Source organism: Podarcis cretensis (genome assembly GCF_951804945.1).
Source record: "Podarcis cretensis genome assembly, chromosome: 2".
Lineage (NCBI taxonomy): Eukaryota > Metazoa > Chordata > Lepidosauria > Squamata > Lacertidae > Podarcis > Podarcis cretensis.
This window is the reverse complement of record NC_137171.1, coordinates 116,474,231-116,483,305: the sequence shown is the minus strand read 5'-3', so window position 1 is coordinate 116,483,305 and position 9,075 is coordinate 116,474,231. Positions and strand designations below refer to the sequence as shown.

At 44.3% G+C, this 9,075-nt stretch overlaps 1 protein-coding gene across 18 annotated transcripts in view; it reads left to right on the top strand.

Moving 5' to 3' along the window:
- The first annotated feature begins 2,030 nt into the window (after positions 1–2,030).
- TNXB (tenascin XB) overlaps positions 2,031–9,075 on the top strand; it is a 126,147-nt gene continuing 119,102 nt past the window's right edge. For 6 of the 18 annotated variants that reach the window (XM_079957397.1, XM_079957399.1, XM_079957398.1 and 3 more), the window contains exon 1: positions 2,032–3,011. The gene's annotated coding sequence lies outside the window, so the exon portion shown is untranslated. Of the gene's footprint in view, positions 3,012–9,075 lie in introns of all 18 variants that reach the window. The other 12 variants (XM_079957396.1, XM_079957395.1, XM_079957400.1 and 9 more) reach the window with 7 other exon arrangements.

Below are 9,075 nucleotides of genomic sequence, written 5' to 3'. Positions count from 1 at the left end.
CCACAAATTTTACGTCCAGGATTAGACTCTGACTGACCCGATTTATCAGTGATAGCAACATGGTAATCTGTCTCCATTATTTTTAACATAAGTTTAATGAATGGATTATTCTCTCTCAGTGGAGGCTGGTGGTCCTTAGGACTGGTAGGGCAGAAGGGATGGAGCTCAACAGTAGGTGGCGATAGAGAGCCAAGTGATCCTAGTTTTGTCCCCATTTTTCTCCCTGATGACTTCTGCAAGGGTAACACTGAACCTAAGGAGGAGGAATCTAACAGGTAGTGACACCCTCTGGACTGTTTGGAAGTAAGGAGGTAGTTGAATGGGAGGCCGTTTTTAAAAACATATTTTATTTATGTTTTTTAGCAAAAAAAAATCATACATTTCAATAATTTTACAATCATTTTGACTTTTTCAAAATTTGACTTCCTTCCCCCTCTTTCTGCAGTTCCTTGAATTTTTTAAAATATTTTTTGCATATCCAAATTAACTTAATTTGCTCATTTATTCACCTACTTTAAATATATACTCTTATAAAACTGCAGGTTATTACAATAATCCTGCCAATGTTCTTATCTGTTTACAGTTTGTTTGTAGAGATTCAATAAACCATTTCCATTCTTTTATAAAAAGTTTGTTATCTTGATTTCTTATTCTTCTGTTAAGTTTCGCCATTTCTTTTTAATTCATAAGTTTTGGTATCCATTCTTCTTTTGCTGGGACTTCTTATTTCCATTTTGCGTCAAGAAGCATTCTTGCCGCTGTAGTTACATACAAGAAATTTTTATACAGTTTGAGTAGTTCTGTCCCTAGAATTTCCAAAAGGAAAACTTCTGGCTTCTTTTTTACAACATATTTATTTTTAAACATCTTTAAAACATCTTTTTCAATTCATTATCTATCATTTCCCAGTAAGCTTTAACCTAACTACAAGACTAACGCATGTGATAAAAACGGGAAAGTGCTTTAGCCTTTACATGTAGTTGTTTCAATGGCTTTAAAATGGAGATTGAACAAACAAAAAATGATTTTCCAGGTCTTTGGGGTTCACAGCACCTACGTAGGAAGGAATTGTCTAGAACAGATAGATGCTGGCAACATAACACGGATGGTGCCTCTTTCTGAAAGTGGATCCTGCAAACATTTTTGATCGCATAGAGACTAATAAAGGTAACGGGACCCCTGACCGTTAGGTCCAGTCACGGACGACTCTGGGGTTGCTGCGCTCATCTCGCTTTACTGGCCAAGGGAGCCAGTGTATAGTTTCTGGGCCATGTGGCCAGCATGACTAAGCCACTTCTGGTGAACCAGAGCAGCGCACGGAAACGCCGTTTACCTTCCCGCTGGAGCGGTACCTATTTATCTACTTGCAATTTGACATGCTTTCGAACTGCTAGGTTGGCAGGAGCTGGGACTGAGCAATGGGAGCTCACTCCATTGCAGGGATTTGAACTGCTGACCTTCTGATCGGCAAGCCCTAGGCTCTGTAGTTTAGACTGCAGCACCACCCGCTGTACTAATGCTAATGCTAATGCTAATACTGTACTTGAAAGCTAGGAGGATAAAAACCCACCACCCACTATGCAAGTGTTAAATCACACTTTCTATTTTTTTTTAAAATATTTCTTAACAGTTTTATTTTAATTACAATACCAATAAACAATACAATACAACACATCTCTTAACATAATTTTCTTAACTTCTTTGGACTCCCTCACATCTCCCGCTCCCGCGTTCCTGTCTATAAAATTTTATCCAGCAAATTTATTCCCTGTTAAATCACACTTTCTAGTTCATCCCTCCCCATCACTTTCCCTATTATAAAAGTCTGCCGGGGCAGCAGGGTTGTTGAGCAAGATCTTTAAATCAACTATAATTAAGCAACCTGAATGCCAGTATGTGACTGAAACCCAACCCCAAATAATGACCGTCTGAGAACACCCTGGGAGTCTATTTTTCAGCTGAAGAAACCACAAAGATCTGATTATTAATAAATTCAAGGAGCATGCGCCTACATCTATTTAATTGTGTATACATGGAATGGGAAGCTGTGTTTTGTGGAGCAGTGAATCTGCGGAATTCACTGCCACAAGAATTCACTGCCAAGTCACCAACTTTAGAAGGCTGTAAGGGGTGTAAGTGTCTGCTAGACAAATTCACAGAGGATAAGACTATCAGTGGCTTCCAGCCAAGATGGCTATGCCCTGTCTCCACTGCTGGATACCAGTCGCTGTTGGAGGTCACAAGTTGGAAAAGTAGCACAATTCCTACTCGCAGGGTTTCCCATCGAAGCATCGGCTTGGCTACTGTGAGAACAGGTTGCCTGACTAGGTGAGTTGCTGGCCTGGTCCTTACATTTGTAGATCATGCCAGTTGCGTGACAGTCTGCACAGGGGATCTCCTCTTATGTGGAAGCAACATAGGAGAGACTGCTTGCGTGTGAAGCAGCTTTTAGTTTATGGTGTGTGGAGCCACAACAAGGAGAGAGACAGAGAGAGAGAGAAACAGACAGACAGAGATGGTTCCAGGGGAAAGGATCAATGGATGGAGGCCACATATCACACACAGAGAAAGAGGGCGGCAAAGTGAAAAGAGATGTGTGTGCGGGAGGGAGAAATTTTAACATAGATATGAACAAGTGTGTTGGAACAGGAGGACTATGGAGTGATCCGAATCTCTGTGCCAAGATGGTTATCAGAGAGTCCCATTATGATCTCATGGCGTTTTGTGTCTGACTGCCTCCGATTCCAAACCAAGGAGAAGCAAAGGAGTGAATGAGTCTATGTGTGTGTTTGTGTGTGAGTGTGTGTGTGTGAGTGAGTGATGCACATATGCTCGCTCACACCCCAGTGCTGTACTGAGCCAGGAAATCCAAAGGCCAACACATTCGCCTCCTCTCTCTTTCTCTCTCTCTCCAGGGCAGGAGAAAGAGTCGCGCAGAGAGAGGGAGCGAAGCAGAGAGAGGCAGCAGACGAGTGGAGCTCTTTGCAGCCCGAGCATCAAACTTTTTGCAAGTAAGGAGGGGATTCCCTGTGGGGCAGCTGAAGCAGGGAAAGTCCTGGGGGAAGTGGTGTTGTGTGCTAAAGATGCCCTGCAGAGCATCTGAGTTTTGAAAAAAATATTTGGGCTTTCCTGAAAGGATCCCCGAGCAGCTCCAGTGATAAAGGAAAGCATTGTTTTGCTAATGGGAAAGTTGAGTTTTTAAGGACATGTCATGGTAACAAGAGACTAACAGGCTGGGGAGAGAAGGGAGTAGGTAAGAAAGTTTGATGCTGATAGACAGATGTTCGCTATCCTACGTAAATGTATCCGAACAGTAATTTGGTGCAGATGAATGGGAGTGAGATGGGAGAGAGAGAGGGACAGATGGATGGATGGAACGGAAGAGAGATTAAGGGTGGATGAAGGCAGGGAGAGATGAAGCAGTGTTAGAGCAGGCAAGAGAAGGCAGTGCTGTTTGACACACGGATGAGTTTAACGCACGAGTTTCAATCTCTCAAGATCTAGCGGCAATCTATAGAGCACAGACAGGTGGCTTTTTAAATAATAAACTATTGTGCTTACTAAAGTCATGGTGGCATTGTGAAGAAAACGTGAATTCACTGACGAAAATAAAAAGTACATCGGCTGAGCATAGCCATTGAAGAAGTATCGCAAAGTGTGAATGAACGGAATGATGCTCTAGAGGGACGAAAGGATAATGAATGGTTGCGTCTTATCTATGAAGCTATAATTCCTCTGGTGTCACCGGGAAGCTTGTGAGAACGTTTCCAGAAATCTGTCTTATCTCTAAAGCTATAATTCCTCCGCTGTAGTCAGGCAGCTTATGAGAACGTTTTCAGAAAACTGTCAAAGGACAGCTCTTTCAGCTAAGACAGAGCCACGTGGAATTCAAAACCTACTGGGGTAGCCTGTAGGTCTCTGGGTGGATTTCGAAGTAGATTGGCAAGTGGGGTTGACTGCCGGCTGTTCAACAATGGCAGCAACAAGAAAGCCAATTTTCCTGCCTTTGTTGGGGTGATGAAATGGAGAAGAATGGTAACCCAAAGTGCACTTTTGTGTGCGCTCAGTTCAGTTCCGGCACCGAGCATTAATTCACAGGTTAACCATGTGCTCAGAGGCACACAGTTCTTTCACACTATGTCCTTTGCAGCTGGCTCTTCTGGATAGATCTTGGGCAGCCTTCGCCCGCCTGGTGCCCTCCAGATGTTTTGGACTACAACTCCCATCAGAACCCAGCCAGTGATGGGAGCTGTAGTCCAAAAGCACTGTAATCCAAAGCATGTGCTGGCTGGGGCACCTGGAGGGCAAAGGCTGAATCTTGGGGTTCAAGTGAGTAGGGTGTATGTGTGAATCTGTCCATTTAATTTTTGTAATTTTCTATTTTTCCAGTTAGAAGTTCAGTTCTCCATATTTCCACCACAGTTTGCTACTATTAATATTTTTATAGCAAGACCTCAGGAAAATTCAGCAGCATTTCTCCCAGTGATACACCTTTTTTAAGCAGAATGTTCTATGCAAGCAATTTCCCCCAAACGTTCTTCATTTTGGTATGTTATTTTCACAGTTATATGCAGTTTTATGCACGCTTTACCCCAGCACGTGTATTTATGTACACATTTATTGGCTGGCAAGACTGCACTGCAAAGTTTGGAGAAGTGTGAATTCTGAAGGATGGTTAGGTTTTGTCTTGGAAAGCGTGGATTAGGTACCTCTACCTTTTGACATGAAGTCAATCAGATTTCTCTCCCATTCCTACTAGTGAGAGAAGCCAGCTCTGACAAGTCTGAAGTCTGCCCTAGATATCAGATGCTTGTGTCAAAACAAAAAAAATTCCTTCCAGTAGCACCTTAAAGACCAACTAAGTTAGTTCTTGGTATGAGCTTTCGTGTGCATGCACACTTCTTCAGACCAACACGGCTACCTATCTGTAACTAGATGCTTGTGTGTGTGTGTTTGTAGACATTGGGGCTGTCTCCTATCTGAAACCCTGGACAGCTGCTGCCAGTCAGTGTACGCAATACTGAGTTAGATGGGCCAGTGGTCCGACAGCATAAGGCAGCTTCTCGTGTTCCTAGTCTTTGGGGAAAGGACCTTAGCTCAGTGGTTAGAGCATCTGCCTAATATGCAGAAGTACCCAGGCTCAACTCCTGCCATCTTCAGGGAGGTCTAGGAAAGTCTCCCTGTTTGAAACCCTGGTGAGCCACTTCCTATCAGTGTGGCTTAGATGGACCAATGTAGAAGGCCATTATTCTACATTCCTATCAGTTTCAAGGAAGGGTAATTTTCCAGAGCAATAGACATCTTAGTCCGTTGCAGCAAATCCAACAAAGAGTCTTGTGGCACCTTGAAGACTCACAGATGTGGCCTTTGTGGTCCAAGCTCCAGCTCACCCATCTCATGGAATGTGACCCTGTGTTGCAGGCATTTAAGAGGAGGGCGAAAGCAATGGGAAGGGGCAGAGGTAACTGGATGTACTGAAGCATAGATAGCAAGGTGGGTGAAGGATAAAGGCTGAGATAAAAGATTCAAAAGAGGATGGGGCTCCTGCTCCTTTAAGAGGGAAACTCAGCAGGTATGCCACTATTAAAGATGCAGGAATCCTGTCCTCTTTTGCAACTGGTGTCCCTAAGAGCAAACTTTTGTTTGGGGCACAGAACTGGATAGACTGAGATTGTATATTTATACATTCACCTAAGAGGACATAAAAGTGAAGAGAGGAAGAGAAGGAAGAAGATGTCAGGGAAAGGAAGATATCGACGAAGAAGTTAAATGATGCCTAGTTAGATGGAATCATAAGTCTGTATCCAATGCTAGCCCTACTCAGAGTAGACTCATTTATTTTAATGGGCATAACTAATTCATTATTTCATTGGGTCTACTTTGAGTAGGACTCAGTTGGATACCACCCAAATATCATCTAGTCCAACTCTCCTGCTGATGCAATAAATCTTCTGGTAGTTTGGCCACCAAGGTTCTCCGAAAGAAGGAGAGTTTTTGTCTCCTTCCAAGTCCATCTCTGTTCCAAAGTTGAATGACTTACGTTATCAGGACATTCTTTCCAAAGTTCAGTCAAAAACCTGTTTATTGTTGTTTGAACCAGTTGTTTGGGGTGACTGGAAACAGATCTACCTCATCAGAGAACTTGATGCTAGATTTATGGCACAAAACAATGTTTTTGCAGGCTTTTTAGGGGTTTTTAAAGTCAATTCCAGGGATGCAGGTGGCGCTGTGGGTTAAACCACAGAGCCTAGGACTTGCCGATCAGAAGGTCAGTGGTTTGAACTCCCGCGACGGGGTGAGCTCCCGTTGCTTGGTCCCTGCTCCTGCCAACCTAGCAGTTCGAAAGCATGTCAAAATGCAAGTAGATAAATATGTACCGCTCCAGCGGGAAGGTAAACAGCATTTCCGTGTGCTGCTCTGGTTCGCCAGAAGTGACTTAGTCATGCTGGCCACATGACCCGGAAGCTGTACGTCAGCTCCCTCAGCCTATAAAGCAAGATGAACGCTACAACCCCAGAGTCGGCCATGACTGGACCTAATGGTCAGGGGTCCCCTTTCCTTTAAAGTCAATTCCATCAAGTGGTGGACTGTCTACCAGCTCATGGGAGAAATGCAGGCTGAGAAATGCACACAGGAAGCAGTCCTCACCAGAAAACTGGAAGAGGACTGGATGATCCTTTACTGATTTCATTTATTTCCTTATATCTCTAGCCTGCCTGCCCGACGGGGCTTTTGCATGGTTCTCAAGCCCATCCATGCACTGACCAGACCTCCTTAGCTTCAGCAAGGCAGTGGCCTCGCCTGCCTTCAGCATGGGCTCCCTAACTATAGCAAACTCCTACTGTGCTTTGACATCTGCAATGGTTGGCGTCCATTTGGGCTGGTAGGGTGAAAAGAAGGGAGCTCAACAGTAGAGGGAGTCGGAACCAACAGCAAGCAGAGGCAACCAATGCTAGTCTTGCCCCCTTCCTCCTCCCTGCTGAGTTCTTCAAGGGCAACACTGACACCAATGCTAACAACAACAATCTTATTCTTTATACCCCTCTCATCTGGGTGGGTTGCCCCACCCTCTCTGGGGAAGACTAAGGGGGAGGCTGGTTGTAACAAAAAAAGGCAGAATGAGGCTGGTGGGGCAATGCCCCCTTCGCCTTAATGGACTATCCTCCACTGTTCCACATGCCTCCTACCATTTTGATACTGCTGCAGCCTTCCAGTAGAGCCTTGTTCACATCACTCCACCTCGGAGTCCAGGGACACTCTGATAAGGTGATGGTGTAGAGCAGGGTGTGCTGCTATACCAGGAGAAGCGGACCTCAAGGCCCAGGGGAAGGCTATGGCTCTCCCCAGGCCAGAGCCTTCACGGACTCTTCTCCTTGAGTGCTTTTGCTTAGACAAGACATGCCCTTGACTCGCAATCATGCCTCTTGCTTGCCTGGAGAGGGGGAAAAATGGGTGGATTTTGGCAAGTAGGAGAGGATATAGTAAACTTAATTTATCCCTTCAGTCTCATGTGAGTGAGGTTTAGAGCTTTAGCTGCTCTGAGTTAAGATATTACAGGAATAAAAACAGACTTGAAAGTAGGCTGCTTAGCCTTAAATATACTTAAATATGCCCCTGCCGTTTGGGATTCACCCTCTTTCCCTCCTACAAAAATAATCAGATGACAGACTGCGCAGTTAGCACAAGAAAATATGTTTACTCACATGTAAGTCTTGCCAGGATTCAGCACTGTGAAGAATATGAGGCCAGCAGTGATACTTACAAGTTGCTTGCTACATACTAAAAGTACTAAGATGGTGTTTGCACAATGAAACATTGATTTCCATCAGCAGGTAAATGAAGAAAGAGGATGATAGAGGCGAGGAGGAAATAGTAAGGATATAAATCATTTGCCTAAGGGATATGATACCACAGAGATATCCTCTCTGGCAATTCAGCTCTCTGTGAGCCTTAACCCCTTTATACACTTGTACAGTAAACATAAATTTTCATTTTGGCTGCAGATTTTTCTCCGCAGGATGGAGAGGTGTTGCCTGTGTTTGCAGAACCCTCTGGCTTTTGTGTTGTTGATATATAGCCAAAGAGTGACATCCTCTGCTCCATCTGCTTTTCCCTCCGTCCCTTCCCACTGCTGAAATGCAGGCTCTGGGAGATTTTGCATGTGCCCTTGGGGCCCTTCTTCCCTCTGTGTTGTCATACCTTTGGTCTGATCCAGCAATTCAGTTCTTTTCCGCATGGTGGCGGCTGGTAGCAATTGGGACTGATAGGGTGGAAGGCAGGGAGGCCGACAGCAGGTGGCGCCAGAGCCAATGAGAGGCAGAGCCAGCTCATTCTAGTTCTGTCTCCACCCTAATCGCTTCTGAGGGAGAAACTGAGACGAAGGGGTGGGGCATTTGATGCTCACTGGATGGCTCTGAGCAAATCGCTCAACCTAACCTTCTTCGGAGGACAGAAACATAGGGAGCAGCCTTATTCCAAGTCAAGTGGTTCATCTAACTCAGTGTTTCTGAATAGACAGGCAGATTATTTATTGGGTTTCGGCCAGCAGGGCCTTTCCTTAGATAGATCAGAGAGGTCTGACTCTCCATAAGGCCGCTTCCTGCGTTCCTATGTAAAACTGTCGTAGCAAAAAGTCACAGCAGCAGTAGATGATAGCACAGATGTCCCAAAACTGGCAAAGGGAATTAACATCTGAGAGGAGAGGTTCTCAAGAGAAGACATTAGAATCATAGAACTGTAGAGTCATTTAATCCAACCTGCCACATTGTCGGAACCACAGCTAAATAACCCCTGACATTCAACCTCTGTTTAAAAACCTCAAAGAGAGTCCAGTCCGTTCCACTGTCAAACAGCTCTTACCATCAACCTGGTTTTGTTTGCAGAAATGTAGTATTTTCTTCTTTCTTTTTAAATTTTTTATTCACAATTTCAACATAACAAATTATCAAAGCAAATCATATTCATTATTTCTCCCCATTTCCCCCCTCCCCCACAAATCCTCAGCTCTTCTCTGTGATTTCTCAACCTATATAAACCTCTGCATATTGTAAAATTGTACACATCCTTATATTATCT